Here is a 19,054-nt window from a genome sequence, read left to right on the forward strand (position 1 = left end):
AATGTTGGTCCTAGCTTAACACACCAACTATGCACTCAACAATTGGGTGGTTTTCAAAATGTCGGGGCAACAATCAAGCAATTCAAAAATTTCGAGGAAATGAAGTGTCTAATGAACAGTCATGATGGGGAAATGTTCAAATCACGCTTAGACACCCTAGCTGAAACAAAAGGGCTCCACTTTGTTTATAAAAAAGATTCCAAGAATGCATTGACAAGGATTTTTTCGGACGAATTGTGACATGCAAAGAGCGTATGCTCTGTTTGGGGATGGAGTTTCATACGACCCAACTTATGGTACAAACAAGTACAACATGACGTTCACGCCTTTCACGGGCATTGACCATCATAAAAGGTCAATCACATTTGCATGTACGCTTATAGAACATGAAAACGATGAGTCATTCATGTGGGTATTTGACCGGTTTCGCGGACTATGGGTGGGAAAGAGCCTAACTACATAATCACCGACGAAGACCGGGGAATAATTAAAGCGCGGTTCCAGGTATGTTTCGAAATTTGCAAATCGTACCTATTAACTTGTGAAACTTCATATTAAATTGTGAATCCTACATTTGTTTTGTTGATTCTAGTTGGCACTGGAAAATATGATGGTTGTAATAATTTGATTGGTTTTTTGTTTATGTGAATCGTAGTGCTTATTATGCGAAACTAGATCATGAATTTGTGAAACTGGGGTAAAAATATGTTTCACGTACTTATATCGCGAATAAGGCACAAAATTTATATAGTCTGAATCCGAGGATAAGACATGAGATTCACAAAATAACCCCTCAGATTTACAAAATAAGCTATAGGATTCACAAAATAAGCTATATGATTTATAGTCCGAATCTGAGGATAAGACTTGAGATTTACATAATAGTGCATCGTATGACTTTGTTATGTGAAACTGCGTGAATTTAGTTATTATAAAATGATGGTGACGGTCGATAATTTGATTTTGTTCATTGCAGCTAAGTTCAAAACAGCGAAACATCGGTTTTGCATGTGGCACATCATGAAGAAAATAACCGACAAGGTTGGGAGTAAAATTTGTAGAGATACCGACTTTTTAACCCGTCTGAACGGTGTTGTATGGGACGATGACCTGGAGCCCGGGGAATTTGAAGAGAAGTGGCTTAAAGTCATGAACGATTTCTCCTTGGAAGACAATACGTGGTTGAATGGGAAGTTCGCTGATAGACACACATGGATACCCGCTTATTTCAGAAATGTGTTAATGGGTGGTTTACTACGAACTACACAAAGGTCAGAGAGTGCTAATAGTTTCTTTAAGCGGTTTGAAAACAAATACGGGACATTAACTGAGTTCTTAGTGCGCTATGAAAGCGCCACCGACCACCAAAAGCACTCTTTGAAGCTCCGTGAAGAGGAGAATGCGAATTCAATCCCGAAACACCGTATGGGTCAAAATGGGAGACACAAGCGGTGAGAAGCTATACCCATGCGATGTTCTATGAGTTCCAAAACCAGGTGAAGCTTTCAATAAATACCTGCAGTTTGGTTGGATACACTCCGCCGAGATCCCGTGACGAACTTTGAAGTGTCGTTAGTTGAGGATGCAAAGAAAGGACTAAAATTTGCGGTTGAGTGAGAGAAGCACGAATGATGTAAGGTGCACATGTAAACTGTTTGAAAGGAGAGGTATTTTATGCAGTCACATCATTTGGGTTTGTTCGGGAAAGTTTAAGGACATACCTGATAAATATATTTTGCAAAGGTGGAGCAAGAATGCACTCAAAAGTGACGTTTATGATTGGAATGGGAATCTGTTTGAGAAATACAACAATACCAAGACAAAAGCAGATTGGAATGTCCGTGGTGTGGTCCGAGATTCGATTAATGTTGGTATGCTCAAAAGGAAAGAAGAGTCGGATGTGAGAGAGTTTGCCAAGTTAATCAAGGAATTCAGGACAAAACTAGAGGGAAACACTCAACCGTTGACAAAACAACAACAGATTGAGCTTCTACTGGGCTGCAAGGTTCCAGAAGAAACCAACATCTTACCGCCTAATGTGTCTAGGAACAAAGGCTGTGGTAAACGGTTGGTGAGCAAGAAAAATAAGGCAATCAAGAAGGCGGAAAAAGCAAAAAGGTTGTGTGCTAACTGTAAGCGCAAGGGAACCACGACAAAAGGAATTGTCCATATGATTTTGCAGACCTTCCTCCAGTGAATCAGGTTTGTATTCATCTACGCAACTACATCTGATATTAATCAAGTATTTTATTTATCTGTTTATCTTATTTTGAGAATCCCAGAGGTTGCTTTGTGAATCCCAGGTCTTAATTTGTGAATCCTGGGACTTGTTATGTGAATCACATATCTTTATTTGTGAATCACGAAATGAGACGATTGTATGTAGTAACCGATATAATTCCTCACTTTGTAACATAAATGACAACAGTTGGCTTATATGAATGTGATTCACGTCGTGTCACCCAATTTTGCATGATCCTCACTTTTATTATTGTACATCTAATGTTTGTAAACATCTTTCTAATTCCAGCTCTGTCTTTTACGTAGGGAGAGCTAGCGGACGAAGAAGTAGAAGAGGAAGGGGATGAGGATGAAGAATGAAGGAAAGAGTCTTCTTAAGCCTTGAGAAATAGATATGATGATTGAAGAAGACACTGACAATTTTGAAAGGAGCAGTCTTTAGTTTGGCAACATATTATTGGTTTCCAAAAATATGGACATCTTATTTGTTTATCTCATTTTTGTGAATCTGAGAGGTTCTTTTGTGAATGTAAGAGGTTTTTTTATGAATCTTAAATCTTAATATGTACAAAAGACCTGGAAATATTATTTGTTGGTATTAATTTGTGAATCCTGGGTCTAATTTTCGCGATTATTAGGAAGATTCGTAATCTTATTAGAAAGGAACGGTCGACTGGCTAAACGGTCTTATTTTGTGAATGACACAATTTAAATATTATTTCATGAATCTTACCGTGTGAATGACAATATATAAATCCGAGGTCTAATATTGTGAATCGACTTGTTTTGTGAATCCATCTTTTGTGAATATCGTCTTTTTTTTTTAATCTCAGACATTCTTTTGTAAATCTCAGGTCTCATTTTGTCGACTTGTTTTGTGAATCCATCTTTTTGTGAATATCGTCTTTTTTTTTTGAATCTCAGACATTCTTTTGTGAATCTCAGGTGTAATTTTGCGAATCAGACGCTTTATAAATCATCCACGTCAAATTTCACAAATTCAAGCGACTAATCAATTCCATTGATTAAAATCAACTATTACAAAAGGAGATCTACTAAATAAGCAGATTAGCACCCAACTAAATGACTAATAACATATTCACTAGAATACTTGATAGATCCTGCATATACCATCTAATACTATACTAACATAATACTTGATTGTATCCACCACAAGTTAAATCCCACGCATAAGGGACAAATGCCTCCGACGAACCAACCAGAGATAAGTAAGTATACACTGCATAACACCTAAAACTCACAGCAAAAGAATAAATGCTGCCCCGTTTCTACTACACGCTCACAAAGACAATCATGAAGAATAAATTCCCAACCAGAGAAGCATACACTGAAGAACGATCTCCCTGGTTCACATCATATCACCACCATAGACAAGCACATCTTGCTACTTATACTCCTATATCATAAAACACATAAAATATTTCAAAATATATACACGGACAAGCATGGCTCGCTACTATTCAAAATATCACGGATACTATGAATGAATGGGGATTTGATATGCAAAAGTTATTAAAGAACCGGGACTGTACCGTTCTAGTATTTGCATCCCATGAAAGTAGTTGCATCATTACAGACTTTCGAAAATCTGGCATTCTCTGCAATTGTACGAAATTATAGTTGAAATTAATGAACAACACGATTTCAAATCTGATTTCATGTACGTATATCTTTGTTCAACTTGTTTCTTACGATAATTGTCCGGATTACGCAATCACCGAGCTCACAAAGTCCAACATACTCAAATACCTCAACACGTGAGCTCCACAATCAAAAGCGAATGTAGTATAGTGTTCAATCTGTTTAGTAAACAATATTTAATTTCCGTAAAGCGGACACATTAGGGAATAACTTACTTATTTGATTGTTGAGGAACTTTGAGAGTTATAACCCTGTGAGAGTGCAGAAACCGCATGGGATAATATGACGGGGAACTACTTGCCAAAATAGGAGATAATTTGGCCACCTGAAAATGTTTCGAGTTAATACTGATTATACACTAAAAATGTTTTATATACTCTGATTCACAAACTGTCAAGGGTTAGATTAGGCAAATAATTAATACCGTGTCTATGGTTGTATTATGTACATCATAAGACTGTACGCTGTTGCTTGAGTTGAGGATGTAATTCGTTTTACTCTCCATATCGCATATACAAGCCCACCAATGTTTGTCTTTGATCAGCGGTATAAAAACCTGATATAATAAAGATTAGTCTCCAATTTACAGCCCTACATGTCCGCCACAAAAAAAAAAAAAAAAAAAAATAAAATATTGTGGAGGGACCAGACCTTTCGGATTGTGGCACCATTCACCGGTTTGTATGTCCCACTGATGTATTGATTCCAAATACAAGGGTTTTTCTTCTTTGTACAGTTCTACATACCACAAAAGGTGATTTTACAAACCATATCAATTTGGGATAATCAAGATACTTGAATATTAAAACAAGTTCAAAGCTAACCACGATGACAGTCGATGGCAAGTACAGAAGATCTGGTCGATGAAGTGTCGTCTTAATCCCAAACATATCAATCACCTAAAAAAACAATATTAGGAATGAAACAAAAGATTACAGATAATATAATGGAATGAACGCTGATAGTAGTCTACTTACTTGATTCATAACCCACTGACGCGGTCTAAGCGTAGATAAAGCCGCTCGTGTGACTTCCATCCACTCAGTACACACCATAGCCTCGCTGTAGTAAGGCACATTAAGAAACATTACTAGAATTATCCAAAATAAAAATAAAAATTAAAGTAAAGGGGCAAGGGAAAAGCACAAAAAAATAAAAGTAAAGGGGAAAAATACTTACTGTGTGACATCTCTTCCTTTGCGGTGCCAAATAAACTTCACAAGGTCGTCTTCAGAATAAGGTAGACGCCGGTAGCCCCTGACAAATATTAATAAGATGACTTAAGATCTCGTGATTCACAAATCAAGATCTTTGATTCACATAATAAGACCCACGATTCAGAAATTAAGAATAACAGATAAAACCAATAATAACATCTAAGATTCACAAAACATGATTAATAAGGGAATGGGTCATACATAGGCACACAATTCCACTCTTCTGCACTTCGTTCGACAGTAGCTTTCAACATGTTGTCACCGGAGGTCATAATTCGAAGGCATAACTTCAATGCATAGCGTTTGATTGACTTACCTATAAATGCAAAACAAAAATTCCTTATAATTATTCCAAAGTTCACGTAATCGGCCCCTGTGTTTCAGTGAATTTAACTCCGTGTCCGACAAATCTAACTCTCAGGTTCACAAGGTTAAGTAAAGGTATCTTACAGAAGTTATAATTAAAGGACATCATTTTGTTCCCTTTGTAATGCTCCAACAGGTGAAACAAATAGACACCGGTATCCATTTCACCAGACTTCAAAATTGAAGGAGGGATAAACAACTCAGGCATCATGTCGCCCATCTGCTGCGAATCTTGGTGAAACCCAATTAATGAGCCTGTCTTTCTGCACAGACACAACCTAAATTAGCACTTAATTATGTGGATGTGTTACATGCTTGTCAAACACTTTGATCGTGAATTCACGAAAAAAAAGTAAATTCACAGCTTTGCATAACCAGAAATGGAGGAAAAGACGCACCGTAGGTTGCACATAATCAGAATAGTTAACATCTACTCCATTCATAGGGTGTATGACTGTCAATTTATTCCATCGAAGGTCGAAACAAAAGAAGAACGGTGGGCATGATGTAGACATGATTGGAGTGCAAATCTGAAAACAAGACAAGATGAAATGAAAAGAAGAACATAAAGATGAAAATAGGTTTCACAAAACATAATAACACCAAACCAAAACTTACTAATTGAACTGAAGAAACATCAATATTTTCCAGACAACCCGGGGGGGAACTAACACCGTCATTGGAGTATGGAACAAATAAACGAACAGGAGAATCCGGTGATTTCAACTTCTCATTACTGTTTAGGATCTCACACCAAATATTTACAGCTTCAGAACATACTCGATCACCTTCAGGTATAGTCCTCAACATGCTCCTTGTCAATCTCTGAGTGTTACTTTGAAAAAGAATATCACTGCACTCAACAATCAAAACAATCAGATTCGCAAAACAAGCCGTCAGATTCGCAAAACAGTCTATTGGATTCACAATATAAGCCCTACCATTTATAAATTGTCTGATTCACAAAATGAGACCTGAGATTTACAAAAGAAGTTCATAGTCAAATACCCTTGTTCTACTGTTGAGCAAAGCCCGAAATCCAACAGTATTTTCTCCTCCCTATTAAAAGCGATATGAATAACACCGATGTTTCTTTGGAGATACGGAGATCGATAGGTAGCAGCTGGAATTATCTCTCTTCTAGGACGCACAATAGCAGGAGTATTGACATCAACATTATTGACATCAACATGATCAGAAACTGATGGTACCGATAATGTAGGAAATCTGGTTCCCTCATCCTCTTCCCTCTGACACTGATCTATTCTTTCCTCACCTTGTATGCTTTCCTCACCTGGTCCCTCTTCTTCTGCTTTCTGGCACGGACCGGTGGTTTCATCACCTGACAAACGGTTTCCATGACGACGACGAATGTACAGGTGAGTGACCAATGGTTTTTCAGGCAATTGCTCAGATTCTTCCACACACAGTTTCGGAGATGGTGGACGGACGATCGGAATCATTGGAGTATCGATAAATCAATAACAATTGGGGTTTCGGCTAGTTCGACAACTGGTGTTGGTGTTGGTGGGGACCGAGGATCAATAGATCTGTCTTCTTGAAGACAAAAATGATCGTCGTCGTCGCTAGCGACCTCCACCGTGGGCAATCTGATGGGGTTGGCAATCTTGGTTTACGACGTTTCCGAATGGGTTTGCTTGTCACTTTGGGATCTGGTGCACGAATCGGTACAAAAGTGTCATCCATAATTTCCAATGCCGCACGTAAATCAGCGTCGGACCATCCACCCATCCTGTCCACATCGTCATTAACAACGTGATCATTCTCCACAACATTCGCTGCAATGGATAACGTGTTTCCAACGATATTATTGACCACGTTGTCCAAATTCAGTTCACCGTCCTCATCCTTCTTAGCATCCTCATTATTACCCATCTCTATATTTTCCTCCTTATTCCCATCATCGGCATTTTCTTCATCCCCAACATTCTCATCAAACTCATCCTGTTGGGATGAAATATACCCGTCCGCAATACCATTAACGTCTGCCACCATAGTATAGACCGCTGCTGAGGAAGGTAGCTTGATCGTAGCTTGAATAGCAAGAGATCTGTAGTTAGCGAAAGCTGCAGCCGCTACCTTTGCGGCTTCAGCAAGTTTGTGAACAATCTCACACTTATCGTCACTAAGGCCATCGGTTTCCTTGTCACCGCAATGTGGAATATCGACCCTATATCTGGTTTGCCTTCTTCGTGGTATTGGATGGTTGATTTGGACTGAACATGCTCAAGCTTTGTGACCGGTGGGTCGAGAGGTGCGGGTGCGAGTGTGTGGTAGCTCATGACAAGGGGAGGCTCCACAGAACCTTGACCGAAACCTTTTTTTGCCTTCAACTCCTGTTTAATTCTTTTTGCAATTTTTTCTTTCGTCCAATTACAACAAGTTGGAAACTTTCTTACGACCAATCTTGATTTGTAGACGAAACGGTCCAAGTAAATGTACACGAGCACCATAATGGGTCCACCAAAAAAATTATCTCCTTTCAAGCGTTTGACATCTCTCCACTCCTCCTTTTGCCAAGACTCAACTTGGTCGGCCCAACCAACTGTTTGATGAAATTGCACCAATTGAATTCGGAATCGGTGAAGTATCACCTAAACTTTTTAAAATCCTCAAACTTGCGCGATTCCCTTGCACACCACCTAACAGAGACGAGAATATGTAAACGATGAAATTTCGTTTAAAGTCATCTCCACCATCTTTCTGCATGGATAATTTGTTCAAGACGTGGTGATCATCGATATATTTGTGTGGATATTGCTTTCGGAAGTTTTCCAACGTAGCTAAATAAGCAGGACACTTATCCACATGTGACGCTTCCTCAACAGGTCTTGAACCCATTGGAATGCTCATGCAAAGATGGATGTCCTCCTCTAATACGAGGAGTTTTTGTCAAATAACCATCCCTTTTTGGGTTGTAATTTGACACTAGCCAATAAGCAAGGTCCCCGGGAACCTTGTCTGTTTCAATCATTAATGAGACCGCCAAAGCCCATGTCTTTTATAGCTTGAATCATTGATCGCTCGGTGGATTTTTCGTATCTTTGAGAAAGTTGTACAACCCTTTTGGCGACATTCGAGTCCTCACCAGAGAGTCCCTCCGTACGCACCCTCGCTTTTTTTTCTTTGGCGGAGGAGCGGCGACTTGCTCAACAACCGCTTTGTGATGGTCGCTTCATCTTGTAGCTTTGTTTCACAATAATCATCTTTAGCGTCACAAAATAAGCCGAAAGGATACACAAAACATAAGAACTAATATTTATATAGTCTATTTTGGGGGGGATAGGACCTGAGATTCACAAAATAACTCTCCAGTTTCACGAAATAACCTCAAGGATTCTTTTCAATAAGACATAAGATTTATGATGGGGCATATTCTGTGCCCGCTGACCAAGTCAACATATTGAACGAGGTCAAAGATATCCACAGCAAGCCAATGACTTAGACATCCCACCGATGAGCCTTTCGGCTACCGCGGCCTGGGTCTCGGCATGGCAACCTACCAGCCGGGGCACCTACCCGCGTACTCATATCCAAGAACCCTCGGCATGGAGTCAACCAGGCTCGCCGGCCTGCCATAGGTCCCTCGGCCGAGGGTAGATCAGTCTTTTCACCTGCTGTGCCACTTGGCCCACTTGGCCACTACGTGACAAAAGGTGAAAGTCTATAAATACTCCTCAATCCTCATTGAGGAAGGGATCCGGAATCTAACCTAAGAACCACTTAAATTGGTATTATCTCTCTCATCTCTCTACAATACACGTAATCAAGTTACATACTACTTAATCACAGTAAGTTCACTGACTTGAGCGTCGGAGTGAGTACGCTTGGCACAAAGCCAAGCCCTCAGTTTGCTCATTGTCGCAGGAGAGGCCGAGGAGAGCAGTCAAGGCTAGAAGAGGCATTATTCGACAAAGCTAGCGTGGTAAACAAACCTGCTTCGGAATTCATACCCGGAACAATTGGCGCCGTCTGTGGGGACAGATACTAGAAGCTAGTCATTCCCAAACCAAAACAAAAAAAAAAAAAAAACCCACCCAACAAGCTAAGAGGATGTCAAAAGAACAAGAGGTGTTCGTAACCGAAGAGCCCCTCCACCCGGAAGATACCGTCCACAATTCTGGAGTTGTGCAGCCCTCCACCAGCCGGATAATTCAACCGGAGTTCGGGATGCCAATAATGCCAGATACGCCGCTGCCCGCCGACCAGGTCACCGTCATGGGGCGTGTGGTTGATGCAGCAAAGCTGAAGCAGCTCCTGGACCTAATTGTCAGCGCGCCGGCTCACACTGTCACACCGACAAGAGCGGCGGGACCCGTCCAGGAAGCTAGGGCCCAAAAGGTGACTCCGAGAAACCTGAACGAAGCACTAAGAGAGGCTGAGCCTACCAAGACGCCGGGGGAGCCCAGAGTGTCAGTGGTAGAACTAAGCCCTTCCCGCACTCGCGGAAGGACGATGTCGCCGCGACGCCCACGAGGCATGCCCCGCACGAGCGAAGGAGTCCGACTCACCGTAGTCGGAGAAGGAGTCCGACTCACCGAGTCGGAGAAGGAGTCCGACTCACCGTAGTCGAAGAAGGAGTCCGACTCACCAGAGTCGGAGAAGAAGCCCTTCCCGCCACGGGGAGAGGGGCCGGACTAGGGATGCGAGGAGCCGATCGCCGCGTGTCATTAGACACGTGGTCAGACAGCCCCTCAGTGCCTACGTCCTAGAGACCCAGGTGCCGCCAAAGCTAAAGCTACCGTCTATATCATACAAAGGAGAGGGCGACCCAACCGATCATGCCGAGGCTTTCGAATCTCACATGTCGGTATGGGAGCAACCTGACGAGGTCTGGTGCCGAGTTTTCCCAACGACCTTGGTTGGAATGGCGCAAAGCTGGTACAAGGGACTGCCCGATGGGTCGGTATACTCCTATTCCGACCTAAGAGACGCGTTTTTGGCCCAGTACTCTACCAATAAAAGGAGAGCCGTCGAGACATCGGATCTCCTGACCATCAGGCAGGAGGGAGGCGAGTCACTCCGAAGCTATGTGAAGAGGTTCGATGCCAGGGTTCAGCAGATTAGGGAGCCGAAGCAGCCGAACTAGCGGCCTTCGAGCGATGAAGGGCCTCCCGGAGGGGACTTGAAAACGAGCTCATCAAGTGCGGTGGCTCGAGTCTTGAGTCCGCCAGAAATTGGCCGACCAAGCCATTAAGGTCGAAGACTATCACAAAATATGGATAGGCCACGGCGAGGCCGGGCACTCAGAAAGAAAGAGCCACCGGGAGGACAAGCCGGATGAAGGGCGCCGTGACAATAATAGGTCGCGGACCGACAGGCCCGCCAGGAAGCAGAACCCGGCGGACGCCGGGGGGAGTTCAGGTCCGTACTACCATAAGAAGTACAAGGATCACACCCCCCGGTTGTATCGGCCGCCGAGGTCTTCTCCCCGAGCGTAAACGAGGGGCGAAGTGGGAAAGGCCCCCAAACCTAGGGGGACGGTGACACGAGCCATCATCGTGAGTACCACGGCCACACCGGTCACTTAACCAACGACCGCCGGCATTTGAAGAATGCCATTGAAGAGCGATCCGAAAAGGGAGCCTCGGCAAGTATGTTGCCGAAGGCCAAAAGACTAACACCGGTGGCTCAGATAAAAAATCCGTCTTTCAACGGATAGGAACAATTCATGTTGTCATCGGGGGAAACGAGAACGGCGGATCCGCTCACGGGCACAAGCGGCACTCGAACGAGCCGTATCGGGCCGTCAACTTCGTGCCCACTACAGACCGGCCCGCGCTTCCAACATCCCGAACATAACCATTGGGAAGAAGGACTACGAAGGAGTCATCGCCCCACATAGCGACCCGCTCGTAGTCCACTTAGACATAGCTAACCACCTGGTCATGAGATGCCTGATTGACACGGGTGCTTACACGAACATCATGTTCGGGGAGTGCTTTCGGGGCTCGGCCGAAAATTGCGGACCTTAGCCCATGCACCAACCCATTGTACAGCCTTCTCCGGGCAGGCTTGGTCCCCCCGGGGACTATCAAGTTACCGGTGATGTTTGGCCGATCCGACGCGGCCAAGAATGTGATGTCCGAGTTCGTGGTCATCGACGGCTCATCCGCATACAACGTTCTCATCGGTCGTGTCACCCTGAGTGAGGTCGATCTTTGTAATGTCCATCCGGCCCCGACAACGATGTATGTCTCGGACGCGGGAGGTTCATAAACTCGTCTCAAAAAACGAAAAAGACGAGGTGGTCAACGTCCAAATATCGGCCAGAGGATGCAACATGCAATCCTTCAAAGTGGCAAAGAAAGAGGAAAAAGGGAAGAACCCATCCTTAAGACAGGAGGACGAACCGATGAGCACCAACCACGTCGCCATGGTCGAAGGGGCTGAGACCGAACGGATAGAGATTGATCCAGGACGCACCGTGACTATCGGTGTCGGCCACGGAACAAAATTCAGTGGCCGATCTCCTAGACTGCCGAGAAGGAACAAAGACGTCTTTGCGTACTCCGCCGAGATGCCGGGTGTAAGCCGAGAAGTCATCGTTCACAAGCTGAACGTACTCCCCAGCGCTCGCCCTGTGAAGCAGAGGATGAGAAACTCCTCGGCCGAAAAGGAAGATGCCATCAAGGCCGAGGTTGATAAGTTGTTAGATGCAGGCTTTATCATCCCTTGTACATACCCTGAATGGCTAGCTAATGTTGTAATGGTTAAAAAGTCATCAGGGGGGTGGAGGATGTGTGTTGATTTTACGCAACTTAATAAAGCATGCCCGAAAGATTGCTACCCCTTGCCTCGGATAGATAGTTTAATAGACGCAACGGCAGGCTACACAATGCTGAGCCTGCTCGACGCCTTTTCAGGATACCATCAGGTATTCATGGCAGAGGAAGACATGCCTAAATGCGCATTCATCACCATACACGGCACCTACATGTACAAAATGATGCCGTTTGGTTTGAAAAATGCCGGCGCGACTTACACAAGACTGGTGGACAAAGTATTCCAAAATCAAAAAGGGCGAAACATTGAGGCCTACGTCGACGATGCTATTGTCAAAAGCAAGTCCGACGGCGAGCACTTAGCCGATTTACACGAGACATTTTGTTCACTAAGGAAATATAAGATGAAGCTTAACCCTACAAAGTGCAACCCGGTGTTCGGGCCGGCAAATTCCTCGGCGTGCTTGTTAGCGCCAGGGGAATTGATGCCAATCCGGAGAAAGTCCAAGCAATTCTAGACTCACGGAGCCGAGGAATCGCAAAGAGGTTATGATTCGACCGGGAGGATGGCGGCCCTTGCCCGTTTTATCTCTCGGTCGGTGACAAGAGCACCCCATTCTTCAAAGTGCTAAAAGGGAATAAAGACTTCTGCTGGGGGGAGGAACAGAGCACGGCTTTCAAACAACTGAAGGCCCACCTGCAAACTCTCCCGACCCTGCCAGGACCGACGCCGGGGGAAACGCTATATCTATATTTAGCAAGAACCTCGGCCACGGTCGATCGTAATCGTCGGGAAGAAAACAAGCAAAGAAAGACCAATATACTTTATCGACCATACACTTTGTTGCCGAGAGAAACTACCCCGATTGAAAAAGCGACCTTTGCCGTGGTTGTTGCCGCAAGGAAGTTGAAACCCTACTTCGACGCACATCCCATGACGGTCTTAACCGACCAGCCGTTGGAAAAAGCATTGGAAAAATTCGAACGATCAAGCGGACTTATCAAATGGGCGGTGGAGCTATCCGCTTCGGCATTCAATACAAACCGAGGCCTTCGATAAAGGGCGGCGCGGAACTTCTTGGCCGAGTGCACGTATCGGGAAGAGTCGTGTCCCGGCATGTGGGAGGTATATACCGATGGATCCTCCACAGCGAACGGCTCGGGAGCCGGCATCCTTATCATCAGCCCAAACGAGGACGAGTTCGAGTACGCTTTGAAGTTTACCTTCTCAACCTCAAACAACGAATCCGAATATGAGGCAGTGATAACCGGAGTTGAGTTAGCCGAGCCGCCACGGAGCGGAGTAACACATCATTTTGAAAACAGACTCTCTCTTGGTGACTAACCAATACGAAGGAGAGTACGAAGCTCGGGACGATGGGATGGTAAGATACCCGGGAGAAGGTAAAAGCCGAGACCTCAAAATTGAAGTCATTCAAAATGCGACACATACCAGTGTCCGAGAACAACCGGCCGACGCTCTCTCAAATCGGCAGTTCAACCATAAAAATATCACCAACCGTCTTTGGTGGACATCGAACGCTAAAAGCATTGACGAAACCATCGGCATGGTGTGCGACGTGGAAACCGAGACAACATGGATGACTCCGATAAAGGGGTATAAACTGTCAAATGAATTACCAGAGGACCGCAACCTCTCACAAAAGATAAAGAGGATCGCAGCAAGGTACTTGGTGTTTGAAGGAGAGTTATATAGGAGGTCCGCGACAAGGCCACTCCTAAGATGTGTCGGTCCACGATGCGAGCTAATCGACGAGAAATACACGAAGGCATCTGTGGTCATCACATGGGGGCAAGAACACTAGCCCACAAAGCTCTCCGAGCCGGCTACTTCGGGCCCACCATGCTTGAGGATTCGGAAACAGAACTTAAAAATGCAACAAGCGCCGGATGCACGCTCCGGTGATACACGCACCTTCCCGAGACCCGCAACAGTGCTTAATCCCCTTCCTTTGCACAGTGGGGAATGGATCTACTAGGGCCATTTCCAACGGCATCCGGAGGAAGAAAGTTCCTAATCGTCGCCGTCGACTACTTCACCAAATGGGTTGAGGCGTGGCGTGCCTCGCGAAAATCGCGGCGGCCGTAAGAAAGGTGATCCGGGAAAATGTCATAACTCGTTTTGGGTTACCCCAAGTCATGGTATTCGACCATGGCCGAGAATTTTGGAGTGACACAATAATGAGCTGGTTGGAAGAACTCGGCATAAAATTCGCATACTCCTCCGTCCGCCACCCCGCAGCAACGGACGGGCGGAGGCGCCAATAAAACGATCCTCAACGGCTTGAAGAAGACAGTTGAAGACCTCAAGGGAAGATGGGCCGATGAGCTACCCGGCGTTCTATGGTCCCTCCGGACCACGGAGAAAGAAGCGACGGGGTACAGTCCTTTTCACCTTGTCTATGGGTCCGAAAGCGATCCCGCCGATTGAAGCAACGGTGCCAACATTCGAACGGCCACTTTTAACCTGCACGAAAACGAGGAAGGCCTAAGAACCTCCCTGGACCTGGTCGAAGAAAGCCGAGATACGGCACGCCTCAACTTAGCAAAGATATCGAGCCGAATGAAAAGGGCCTACAACCGAAGAGTCCACAAAAGGGACTTAAAAGTAGGAGATCTGGTCCTAAGGAAGTCGGCCGCCACCAACAAAGGAAACATCCATGGCAAGTTGACGGCCAATCGGGAGGGTCCCTACAAGGTAGTTGAAGAAATGAGGCCGGGTACATACCGGCTGACGGACATGGGAGATGTACCCTTGATGAGCCATTGGAACACCGACAATCTCAGAAAATACTTTGTATAACAGCGGAGTTGCCCAAAACAATTGTTGGCACCCCAATGCATATTCATATCTAATGAGGAGTCATCCAAGTTTTTCATCAAAGTGTTAATCCACCCCAATCAGAAGGCATACTAACATATGTACACAAAGCAGACAGAGCAAAACCTCGATCATCCCGGCCTTTAACGGGAGTGACGGGGGACGAGCCGATATGCTAACATATGTTCAACGGCGGTCAAAACGTAAACTCCGTTGCCCGTGAACTGGCGGGAAGAGACGAGTGAAACGCGATCGCCTCGGCAAATTAAGACCGAGCTTAAAGACGTTAAACACCGTTGAGATACGCATTCTAAGCGCCTCGGCCAAGCCGAAGGTAAAACGAAAAAGCGCTCAATTAATTAACGCAACCGCTCTCGGCAAATTAAGACCGAGCTTAAAGACGTTAAACACAGTTGAGATACGCATTCTAACTGCCTCGGCCAAGCCGAAGGTAAAAACGAAAAAGCGCTCAATTAATTAACGCAACCGCTCTCGGCAAATTAAGACCGAGCTTAAAGACGTTAAACACAGTTGAGATACGCATTCTAACTGCCTCGGCTAAAGCCAAAGGTAAAAACGAAAAGCGCTCAATTAATTAACGCAAGAAGACAAGTGAAGGAATAAATCAAAAGGCCTCGGCCAAGCCAGAGGCAAAGCAAGCAAAATCTCATTAAGGAAAAGATAACGAAGTTACAAGAAGGAGAAATACAGACGACGGCCGTCCCCTTTGGGATAAGCCAAGACTCTACCTACCAAGGTCTTACAAAATACAAAGAAAATTAAAGCAAAAGGTTACGGACTGGTTCTTTGAAGCGCCAAAAGGATGGCAGGGAGAAAAGGCTTAATAGTTGGCCCCGAATAATCGAAGCTATCCGAGACGCCGGTGAGCCTGGTGACGACCGCCCGTCTCCCTATGCCTGTTGCTGCTTGCCCTTACCGCCATCAGCAGCGTTACCCTCGGTGAGCGACTTAGATGCAATCTGGGCAGCCTTTGCATCCTCAGCTGCCTTGTCCGCCGCAGCTTTCTTAGCTGCCTTAGCATCCTCAGCTGCCTTATCCGCCGCAGCTTTCTTAGCTGCCTTAGCATCCTCAGCTGCCTTCTCTGCCAGGGCCGCCTTTGCAGCGGTCGCCTCCTCCTCCTTCTTGGCCCTCGCATCCTCGGCAGCCTTATCCGCCGCAGCCTTCTCTTTAGCCTCGAGCCTATCGTCGAACAGCTCGTCAAATTTTGTCCACAGAAAGGAGCCATCCGGATAGACCTCATCTATCACCTCCCTGAAAGCTTCTTCGGTCAGGTCCCTATACTGAGCACACATGCGAGGGAGAATCGTGCTTTGAAGTGTCTCAATATCCTTCTCCCTTTGGGCAAGGATAGCACTAGTCTCCCTATGCGACTCTGCTTGGAGCCGATACGCCCTTTTCGACTCCTCCCTTTGGGCGACAACAACGTCGTAGCCGCCCTTGTACCGGTCCCGTTCCTCCTTCAGCTTGGCGGCGGCAGAATCGGCACTCTACTTTGGCCTTCTCGGCCGACAGCAGCTTCTCGATTTCCTCGACCCGCGCTTGTGCGGCATGGAGGTCATGCTTGGCCTTCCCGGCCACCCCCTTTGCGGCAACAACATCGAGCCTCAGCTGCTCTATCAACGGTCCCGTCTCGGCCAAGGCCTTTTCCTGCTCCCTAATACGAGAGCCGGCCAGATCGGACCAAATCCCAACCTTCTTGCTCGCCTTTGTACCCTCCGCTATGAGCCGGTCGTTGGATATCGACGCGAGTACGGAGTCGACATTTTTTCCCGCCGCGCCGCATAGGCCTCTTCTCAACTCGCCGCTCGGTAGTTGGGATGATGCGCCGGTTGATCTACAAAAATTCAACCAAAGAGTCCACGTCAACGTTCATGGACATACGAAGAGAGCGGTCATCGGTATATCTAATGAGCCGGCTAAGTCCGAGCCGCAAGTTAGACTCATCACAGGAGGGTTTGCTCTTCTTGGCCGGTTGACCCGTTTCTCGGCGCTAGCATTAACATGAGCGACGGAAGCGAAGCATCGGTGGCATGGGGAGATCTTTTCCTCTTACGCCTAAGCGGGGATCCCTCGGATCGGAATCCTCTCCATCGACAATGTCAACGACCTCCACCCTCGGTGGAGGCGGAACTGAGGGTGACACCGTCGCCGCCTTAGACTTGGCTTTTCGGACCCGGCGAGGCAAGGCAGCAGCTACCTTGGCCTGGGCCGCCGTCTCGTCCAAGCCCTTGAGGAGGTCGAGTGGCGACGGACGGCGGTCATTCACATCGACCTTCGGATTCTTCTCCGTAACATTTCCGTCTTTGTCCAGCCCCATCTTCTCGAGGAATTGCTCGGACAGAACGGGACCAAAGTGCTCTGTAAAAAAAAAAAAACGAAGTGAAACTTAGACAAAGAGACATGTCAAGATACAAACAACGAAAAACATTAAAGCAGAAATGGGCCTCACACCGACCCCACTCACCCGTGCTAGGGCGGTATGAGGCCGACATAGCAAAGCGGCTCGTCCATCAAGATGATTTGCGTCGGGGGCAACCAAACCTTCGGCGCCCCATCATCATCGACCTCGAAAAGCTTGTGCCGCTTTCGTCCTCATTAAGATAGACATTCGCGGCTTCCATTTTATTCTTGCCCTTGGGGATCATCTTCTCACGCTCCCCTTTGCTCTCGCACCGCAAGTTGACGCGATGCTCAAAAGACCGAGGCAACAGATAAGCATCCGGGACCTCGACATACACCCACCGTTCTTTCCAGCCCTTGCAGGAGGAGAGCTTAGACACGGTGAGGTAGCCGGCTCGATCCGGACGCTATACCACCCCCGCCGCCTTGAACATTCATTCGAAGGAAATGCATCCGGCGGAATAAATTTACCGTTGGGATCACCCCCTAAAACGGCACATGACCCACACAAAGCCGACTATAGTCCTAACGGCAAACGGGTGAAGGCGTGCCACCGCAACGTTCATCGCTGTATTATGGTGGAGACGTAAATATTGAGAGGAAACAGGAGACCATACTCCAGGTGTCTCATATATACGCCGATGTGACCGGAGGAGGGCAAGACGGTCCGATCCTCTCTAGGGATGACAATGTTGTACCCCTTGCCAAAAAAGAAGTGCTCTTGAAAAATTGAGCGAGAGAAGCGCGGGCGAGCCCATCGGTCCAAGCACGATTGGGGCCGATGGTACAAGCATCGTAATGATGCAAGACTGTCGTCGCCTCTCCGCACCGGAAGGATTCCTTTCCTCATCATCGTCATCATCCTCCCACTCCTCCAGAACTCTGCGGTCAACTTCTGGGGAAGGAGACCTAGGGCCCCTCGACCTTAACGGAATTGCGGCTACCACCTCCTCCTCATCAAACCGCGACGGGGAACCCCGGCGCATGGGTCTGGGGACCGGCGTCAGTAGAAGACATGGTTCACAACAATTACTTAAACAAAACAAAAAGTTGAAAAGGTTTTTGGTTTACCTTGAAGAAAAGTGCTACGCCGACGTAAAAATTCTGAAGATCGGAAGAGAGGGAAAGACTTGGAATTTTGGAAAGAAGAAAATTTTTGGAATGAATGAAATTGTTAACCAATTTCACTTCAAAGATCTGGTATTTATAGGCAAAGGCCCATAAAGGAGGACCAATCAAAACGCAGCCCATGAAGCGTCGACCCAATCAACGAAGAGACACATGTCGGCATGCGTACACGGAATGTCAATCGACGCAACGATTGAATGTCAATCAAAGCAACAGTAACAAGCGTCTTCAACACGCCCTTCATATCCCTTTGCCTATTCACCTTCCTCAAAGCAAAACTCCTAAAGTATCTATTCTCCGGCAACACGACTAACCAAGCTAGGTAGCACCGGCCGGGGGCAATCAAAAATACACCGGCACTCTCAACCTTGGGTCCGCCCGGCTAGAAGACCTTCTCTTCCACATTTTGATGTCCATTACACATCCATGTG

The 19,054-nt window shown here is 46.1% G+C and overlaps 3 long non-coding RNA genes across 3 annotated transcripts; all 3 read right to left on the minus strand.

The window, feature by feature from the left end:
• Nucleotides 1-4,156: 4,156 nt before the first annotated feature.
• Nucleotides 4,157-4,802, minus strand: LOC141638233 (uncharacterized). Its single transcript, XR_012542052.1, has 4 exons — nt 4,728-4,802; nt 4,555-4,641; nt 4,328-4,459; nt 4,157-4,228 (listed from the first exon to the last, which is right to left on the minus strand). It is a non-coding gene; the product is annotated as an uncharacterized LOC141638233 (long non-coding RNA).
• An 89-nt stretch (nt 4,803-4,891) lies between these two features.
• On the minus strand, nt 4,892-5,412 carry LOC141638445 (uncharacterized). The gene is made up of 3 exons (XR_012542091.1): nt 5,322-5,412; nt 5,083-5,160; nt 4,892-4,965 (listed from the first exon to the last, which is right to left on the minus strand). It is a non-coding gene; the product is annotated as an uncharacterized LOC141638445 (long non-coding RNA).
• A 297-nt stretch (nt 5,413-5,709) lies between these two features.
• On the minus strand, nt 5,710-6,335 carry LOC141638428 (uncharacterized). Its single transcript, XR_012542088.1, has 3 exons — nt 6,105-6,335; nt 5,885-6,016; nt 5,710-5,749 (listed from the first exon to the last, which is right to left on the minus strand). It is a non-coding gene; the product is annotated as an uncharacterized LOC141638428 (long non-coding RNA).
• Between the last annotated feature and the right edge of the window lie 12,719 nt (nt 6,336-19,054).

This window comes from Silene latifolia, unplaced genomic scaffold, assembly GCF_048544455.1.
Source record: "Silene latifolia isolate original U9 population unplaced genomic scaffold, ASM4854445v1 scaffold_20.1, whole genome shotgun sequence".
Classification (NCBI taxonomy): Eukaryota; Viridiplantae; Streptophyta; class Magnoliopsida; order Caryophyllales; family Caryophyllaceae; genus Silene; species Silene latifolia.